Genomic DNA, 6,803 nt, shown 5'->3' with positions numbered 1-6,803 from the left:
ATCTCTTATGACTTTATGGCTCTTGAACTTGCCATCAATCGCATCACACTCCAGTCACTTCGAGATGTCACCTCATATAAGCAACTAGGGGCGAATACTATGTCAATCCAGTTCACTTTAATGGGGTTCAATATTGTCTCAACTACCCATTTGGGTGTAACAAAGTAATAGAAGGGTTTTTAATAAAACTCAAACGATGAATGCGTTATCACATATGTAAAATTGATACAATATCAATTACTACATAATCTATAATCCATATTCCATTTTGTATATGTTGCACATTTCAACTCAATTGAAATGACATGACTTATCATGTTAAACCTATGAAAAGGCTTTTGGTTAGTAAGTCTCAGCAACACATTGCACTTTCTCTAACCTTGCTATATGCTTTTTCCCTTGGTTATGTATAATCTTTATTATAAAACTTTTGAGTGCGTGTCTAAATCTAGTCTAGACATAGGCTCTCTTGCCTTAGGATAGCTCCCACTGTCCTCTCAGTGTATGGGATAAGACATTTGGTTACTGGAACGAACTACCATAGTTCCTCCAATTCATAAAACTGAATCCTAATATCATCCCTTCCTACTTGCATATCTCATTATTGCAAGTGCACTCACTTTCCGTTGTTAATCCCTCATTGTTCTACTGCCTAGAACGTTTCTAGCAGATTTGCTCCTTCAATAATATAGCCAAGATGGTTCTCTAACAATCCTTATGAGTTTAGAACATGGTTTTTGTGTAACTCCTTGCACATAAATCCATCTCAATTCTAAACGCTTAGCTTCATATCTTTAGTGCTCCAAGAGTACTAACCAATGAACTATATGGCTATATAGAGACTTCTTCTCAAAAATTTGATTTGTAACTTTTCGTCATACTCCAGGTATACGAAATTTAAGAATGGTGATACATCTAAGCGTAATGAATTAATCCCACAGCGGAAGCAAGTGGATTCAATTTCTACATGTTCAATACCTTTGAACTTGACTAGACTCTTATCAATATAAGAATATTCATTTAACGCTAATATCCTCTCAGAACTATCTTTATAGGTCTGGATATCTTAGAGATGTATTGTTCTTCTCCTAAGTCTTCCGTCATTCATAATGATCAATATGTCCCTTACATATAAGACTAATAACACCACATTACTCCCACTAATCTCCATGTATAAACAGAACTACTCGACAATTCGAGAAATATTTATCACATGATCAAAACATACAATTCAACTCTTAGACATCTACTTAAGACTTCCTCTTAAGTTCGCATCCTACTTTAGGATAGTTGCGATTTACAAAACTCATGCAAGATGATTATAAAATCCAACTATATCAAATTATATCCGAATACAATGAAGCATTGTTGTTGCATGTAAAACCCTTGCCACCAACCAACAAAGCTAAATAAACGTTTTCATGTTTATGCTTGCTTCAGACTTTTGCGGAGTTGGAACTAGATAAAGCATCATAATAAGTTACAGGTTTCTTATTTTCTAAAATAACATGACACTTGTCCACTTAGATTTCGAAGAAATATTTACTGATTTTGACCAGGAAGGAACGTCTTCCTACGTCTTATTCTCAGTTTGTGGCTCTTGAACATTTTCTCCCACTCTATCTTTAAGAAATAATCCTCATTTCTTTAATAGACAGCATCACGAGCCACAAACCCTTTGTTCTCGTGATCATGTAGGAAGAGAGATCACATGTTCACTATCGAAAAAGCTACAATTTAGGTACCATGCCTAACTATATCTCATATGAAATGTAGATAATTGCTTTAATTATGTTTTGAGTTAGTGGAATAAATAAATATTAGACAAATTGTGATAGAAACTACTTCCAACTTTATAGTAAAGATTCAAGCATATCGTATAGGATTCTTTGTCACTTTCTAATATTATGAAGGTGAACATGTGATACCATATCACACTCCTTTTGGTGCATAAAAGTCTTCACTTTATTGTTCCCTATTTTAACAAATTACCAATACTTTGGTTTTAATCTCTGGGTTTTGATACCTTTAAACATTCATTTGAACTTATTCAAAGAATTTCTCTTCTTACCTCATTAAGTGGATACCAAGTATCTACATAGTTCGTTGGTAAAAGAGATGAAGAAGTAATAACCCTTTTTGATTGAAATTGTATTCGACCATGCACTTTAAAGTGTAAATAGGGCGAATATCTTGCTTTATTCATAATTCTTTTCTGGAAAGAAGTCATGAATTAATCTTGCTTTGAATACAAGATTCGCACACATATCAAGAGATTCCCAATCAGATGGTTAGGACACTAGTCAAAACTAGTCTCTAAATGCAATTTCAATCGAGAAATAATTGGGGTCACCAATTTGACTCTTATACAATAAATACACTATAACACTTATATGTCTATGGATGAAATGGCAACTACCCTAGTTCCATTCATGCAAATTTCTGACTTTATTCTTGCTAGTCGTCGTACGATTATTCAATGTTAGGATTCTAAGGATTTAAAAAACCCTCGGATTGTGTTATGAACACATCCTCCTCTAAATACCCATTTAGAAAGGTGGTTTTGACAACCTTTTGCCATATTTCATAATCATGAAATGTAGGATTTTCTAACATTGTTCAAAAATTTGTATAAAATACTTATGACGTGATAATTCGCAAGAAGGATATGTCAATGTCATACATATTTAAGAAGGAATATGTTGGTGTCACACGACCAACTTCCTTGATCTTTACTTATTTAGGAATTTGTCTCTATTTTAGTGTCTAACACCTTCTCTTTCAAGCCTAGTTCTATCCTTAACAATTAAGATAAATATTTTACTTCTTATTGCTCCCACTTATTTCAAGAATTTATACTTGATGAAGACTTATCTTCATATAAATTCCTAGTTAATCCTTCACAAGGATGAACTCTATTGTGGTATTTAGTTAATCAAAATTTATAACAAATTAATTTACCAATTTTATATCATCATGTGTTTAACAACTTAAGTGTTTGATGACAAGTGATTGGTTTGAGCAATAAGACTTTTGAACCATGGATACATAGAAGATATTATCAAAACATATTTTGATCAAGTACAACTTCTATTCATATTCTTCACAAGAGAATATAGGCATGTAAGGAATTTTAAGATGTTAATATTATATTTGCATAGGACGATTCCTATCGAGTTCTATGGAATAGAACGATTCCTATGGATCTAGTCCACAACCCATGATACGGTTCATTCTAAAAAGAGATTATATTTGTCGTAAGTAATAGTGGTTTAGCGGAGACTCGTGTTACAATCAAATTGATATCATATATGAGTAGGAGTGATAATAAAGAACAACATAAAACAACGAAATAGTGGGAAAATCAAACATTCATCGTTATATATAAAACATTTAAGAATGTTTTAGGATTTATATAGTGACCTCTACTGATGAGTTCCCATTTTGTGTCAATTTCACCCTTCTTCTCTATGCATATTTCCCGATCATACGCGTTTTTTACCCTTCTAGCTTGCATTTTGTAGCTTTAGTCCTGTACTACGAGCTTTATGTCCCACTTTGCAGGTTTTGCATCGGGAAGAGGACTAAGGGAGCTAGCAAAGGACCTTACAAGGCAAGCATAGAGAAGAGGAGTGAAGAGAAGAGCAACAGGACTCACAACCGGCCGGCCGGCAGCCGGTCCACCGGTTGAGAGTCCCCCTATACGAGCAATGAGATGAAGAAGTGAAGGAAGACTCCAAGCCAGCTACCGGCAGCCGGTGGACCGGCTAGTAGTCACTCCTTGGAGCCGGTCCAGCACCGGCAGCCGGTCAACTGGCTTTTCATACCTGGCAATTTAATTGACATCGAAAAAGTTCCAACGGGTTATGCGCCGGTCCTTAGACCGGCGGCCGGCTGACCGGCTCAGACTCCTCTCCCCGCATTTGAATTTCCTTGTAATATTTGACCTAAATAATTGTAAAACTATAAATACCCCTCTCTTTATTCATTTTCGACACACAACCCTAGATCTGAAAACTTTCCTTAATTTATGCAATCTTTCCTTAATCAAAGCACTAATCTTTCCTTAATCAATATTAATTATTTAGTAAAATTAGCTTAGTAGTAGTTATTATCAATTGTTTACATTTGGTTATTGGGTTGTATTTGGGAGATATTGAAGGATTTTCTTCATTAATTCAATCAAAGCAACCATCTTTACTCATTGTTGGTACATTTATCTTCTTATTTACTTGTTTAATCAATTGTTTACATTTCAAGTTGTCTTTTATCATTGTTGGAATTTATACCATGTCCCCTCTTTTGATTACTTGTTTTTCTCTATTTGTTTGTATGAACCATTTGAATATGTATGAGTAGAAATCCTCCTAGGGTTTAGGGGGAGTCTAAATGGGATTAATGGGTATGATTGTATGATTATCATTTGGGTCTTTGGTGAGTTGTTTATCTTTCTTATCCATGCACACAAGGTGTTTGATGAATTGTGTGAGTGAAAGCACATGCCTTTCTTCATTATTGATTAATTCCCCTATGAATGAAAGCTTATGGTGGGTCTTGTTGTATGTTTAGGAGAAGTGTTGATGCTTAATGAAAGTTAGGGGTCACCTTTAGGAAAGTCAAGACATTGATTGTTCTTCCTAGGATAAACCCTTGCCATTGCCCCTTAAATCATCATGGTTGCCCTTAAACCATTTAGATGAACCCAAAAGCCCTAGTCTTTTAATCAATCGTATACACTTCATTTTAATCGCTTGCTTTAGTTAAATCTAGTAGGTTAAGTTTAAATCAACTCCTTTCATTTTTCCAACTAGACTAGACTCACCTTTAAACTCAATAGAAACCCCTCCATCCTTGTGGTTCGACCCCGATTTATACTAAATTGGGTTATAAATATTGTTGGTGATAGGAAATACGACCTCACATACATAATACATTTCTCACATCATCAAATGGCGCCGTTGCGGGGACGGCGTTAGGTTATATTTAGTTTATTAAGAGTCTTTGCTTTAGTTATATCTCACTTGTTAGTTTGTTTTAGTAGTTGTGTGCTTCATTGTAAAGTGTGTGCTTTCTTGACCTCCCCTAGTGTGTAAAGACACTAGGAGACTAACGGTTTGTCGATTGCATGCCTAGAAGGAACCATAAAGCTCTACTCTTCAATTCCGACCCCGAAAGGCTTTTTAGGACCTTGAGGACAAGGACCCTTGATAGAGTTCGGAACCTTCCTCAAGCAAACATAGACCAACCAAACCCACACACCCTACAAATCATTGATACCACAACCCCACTTCAACCAAACGACACAATTGAGATCCCTATAGAAAATCCCTTTCACAACTTTCCACTTCCAAGCCCACCTCAAACACCACCTCCTCATATACCAAATCCACCACCACAAATGGCTCTATGAGATCACAACCGGCCTAACCATAATGACTCATGTAACCCTATTAATTTTGGCACTTTGGCTCCTAACAACTTTGAGATGCATCCCGCCCAAGTTGGGTTGATCGAGAAGGATTTGTTCGGGGGGCATATTGAAGAAGATGCTCATGCTCAGCTACGAAAGTTCAAGAGAAAGGTCTCAATGATGAAGAAGAACAGGGTATCCGAGGACACCCTAAGGATGATGTTGTTCCCATTCTCTTTGACGGGTAAGGCGGACCGGTGGTTGAATATTCACCCTCCGGATACATTCACAACATGGGACGCTTTAGCTAAGGCGTTCATGGCCTAGTATTATCCATCATCCAAGACCGCCATGCTTCGTAATGAAATTTATACTTTCCAACAAGAAGATGGGGAATCCTTGGCTGAAGCTTGGGATCGATATCAAGACCTTATTGCTAGTTGTCCTCACCATGGGATCCCGGAGTGGTACATCACCCAAACCTTCTTTCAAACATTGTTGCCTAGAACTAAAGAAATGTTAAATGTCTCCGCGGGGGGAGCGTTTGATCATTTAGGTGATGAAGAGGGGACGGCACTATTCAAAAATATGGTAGACTCGGAAGCAAATTATGGCTCAAGAGGAAATATGCTTAGGAGAAATGGCAAATTCCCTAAGGAGAACTCTTCTAATGCAAATGCCGAGACAAATGCCAAGCTTGAACTTCTCACCAAGCAACTTGAGAAATTTCAAAGGAACCAAGTTCATCAAGCCACCACCTCACATGGTCCACCCATGGAGTAAGTAGCTCAAGTTTTACTTCGTGAACTATGTGGGGGGAATGGCCACACTTTTGACATGTGTGCCAACAACTATAATGGTGGGTATGAGGAGAATGTCCAAGATGTTAATGCCTTTCAAAGCTATAACAACAATACAAGACCACCAAGACCACCCTACAACAATCCCAATGTCTACAACCCAAATAATAACTTCTACCATCCGGGTTTGAAGAACCACCCCAATTTTAGCTACAAGAGTACCAATGTTCAAAACCCACAACATCTTCAACCACAAGCCCCAAATAATCCACCCGAATTTTCTCAACCAAGGGGAGGATACTCCAACCAAAGAAATAACCCCGGAAATCAAAACCAATGGCCAAGAAACAATCAAAACCAAAGCTATGGGAACCAACCTCAAGGTTACCAAGATTTTAGAGGCAATCAAAACAACCAAGGGTTCTATCAAGGTAACCAAGTGAATCAAGCTAATCAAGGATTTGGGCAAGGGTATGCTCAAGGGTTTCAAGATCAAGGTCAAGGTCCAAACTTCAACAACAATGGTCCTAGAGGTAATTTTCAAGGGGGGCAAAATAACAACAACCAAGCTCCCAACACTCGGTACGACTATG

The 6,803-nt window shown here is 37.1% G+C and overlaps 1 non-coding gene across 1 annotated transcript; it reads right to left on the bottom strand.

Moving 5' to 3' along the window:
• Window positions 1-5,761: 5,761 nt before the first annotated feature.
• LOC141619791 (small nucleolar RNA R71) lies at window positions 5,762-5,868 on the bottom strand. Its single transcript, XR_012531808.1, has one exon. It is a non-coding gene; the product is annotated as a small nucleolar RNA R71 (small nucleolar RNA).
• Between the last annotated feature and the right edge of the window lie 935 nt (window positions 5,869-6,803).

This window comes from Silene latifolia, chromosome 1 (genome assembly GCF_048544455.1).
Source record: "Silene latifolia isolate original U9 population chromosome 1, ASM4854445v1, whole genome shotgun sequence".
Classification (NCBI taxonomy): Eukaryota; Viridiplantae; Streptophyta; class Magnoliopsida; order Caryophyllales; family Caryophyllaceae; genus Silene; species Silene latifolia.
Note: the sequence above shows the minus strand (reverse complement) of the source record. Positions and strands in the feature narration are given on the sequence as shown.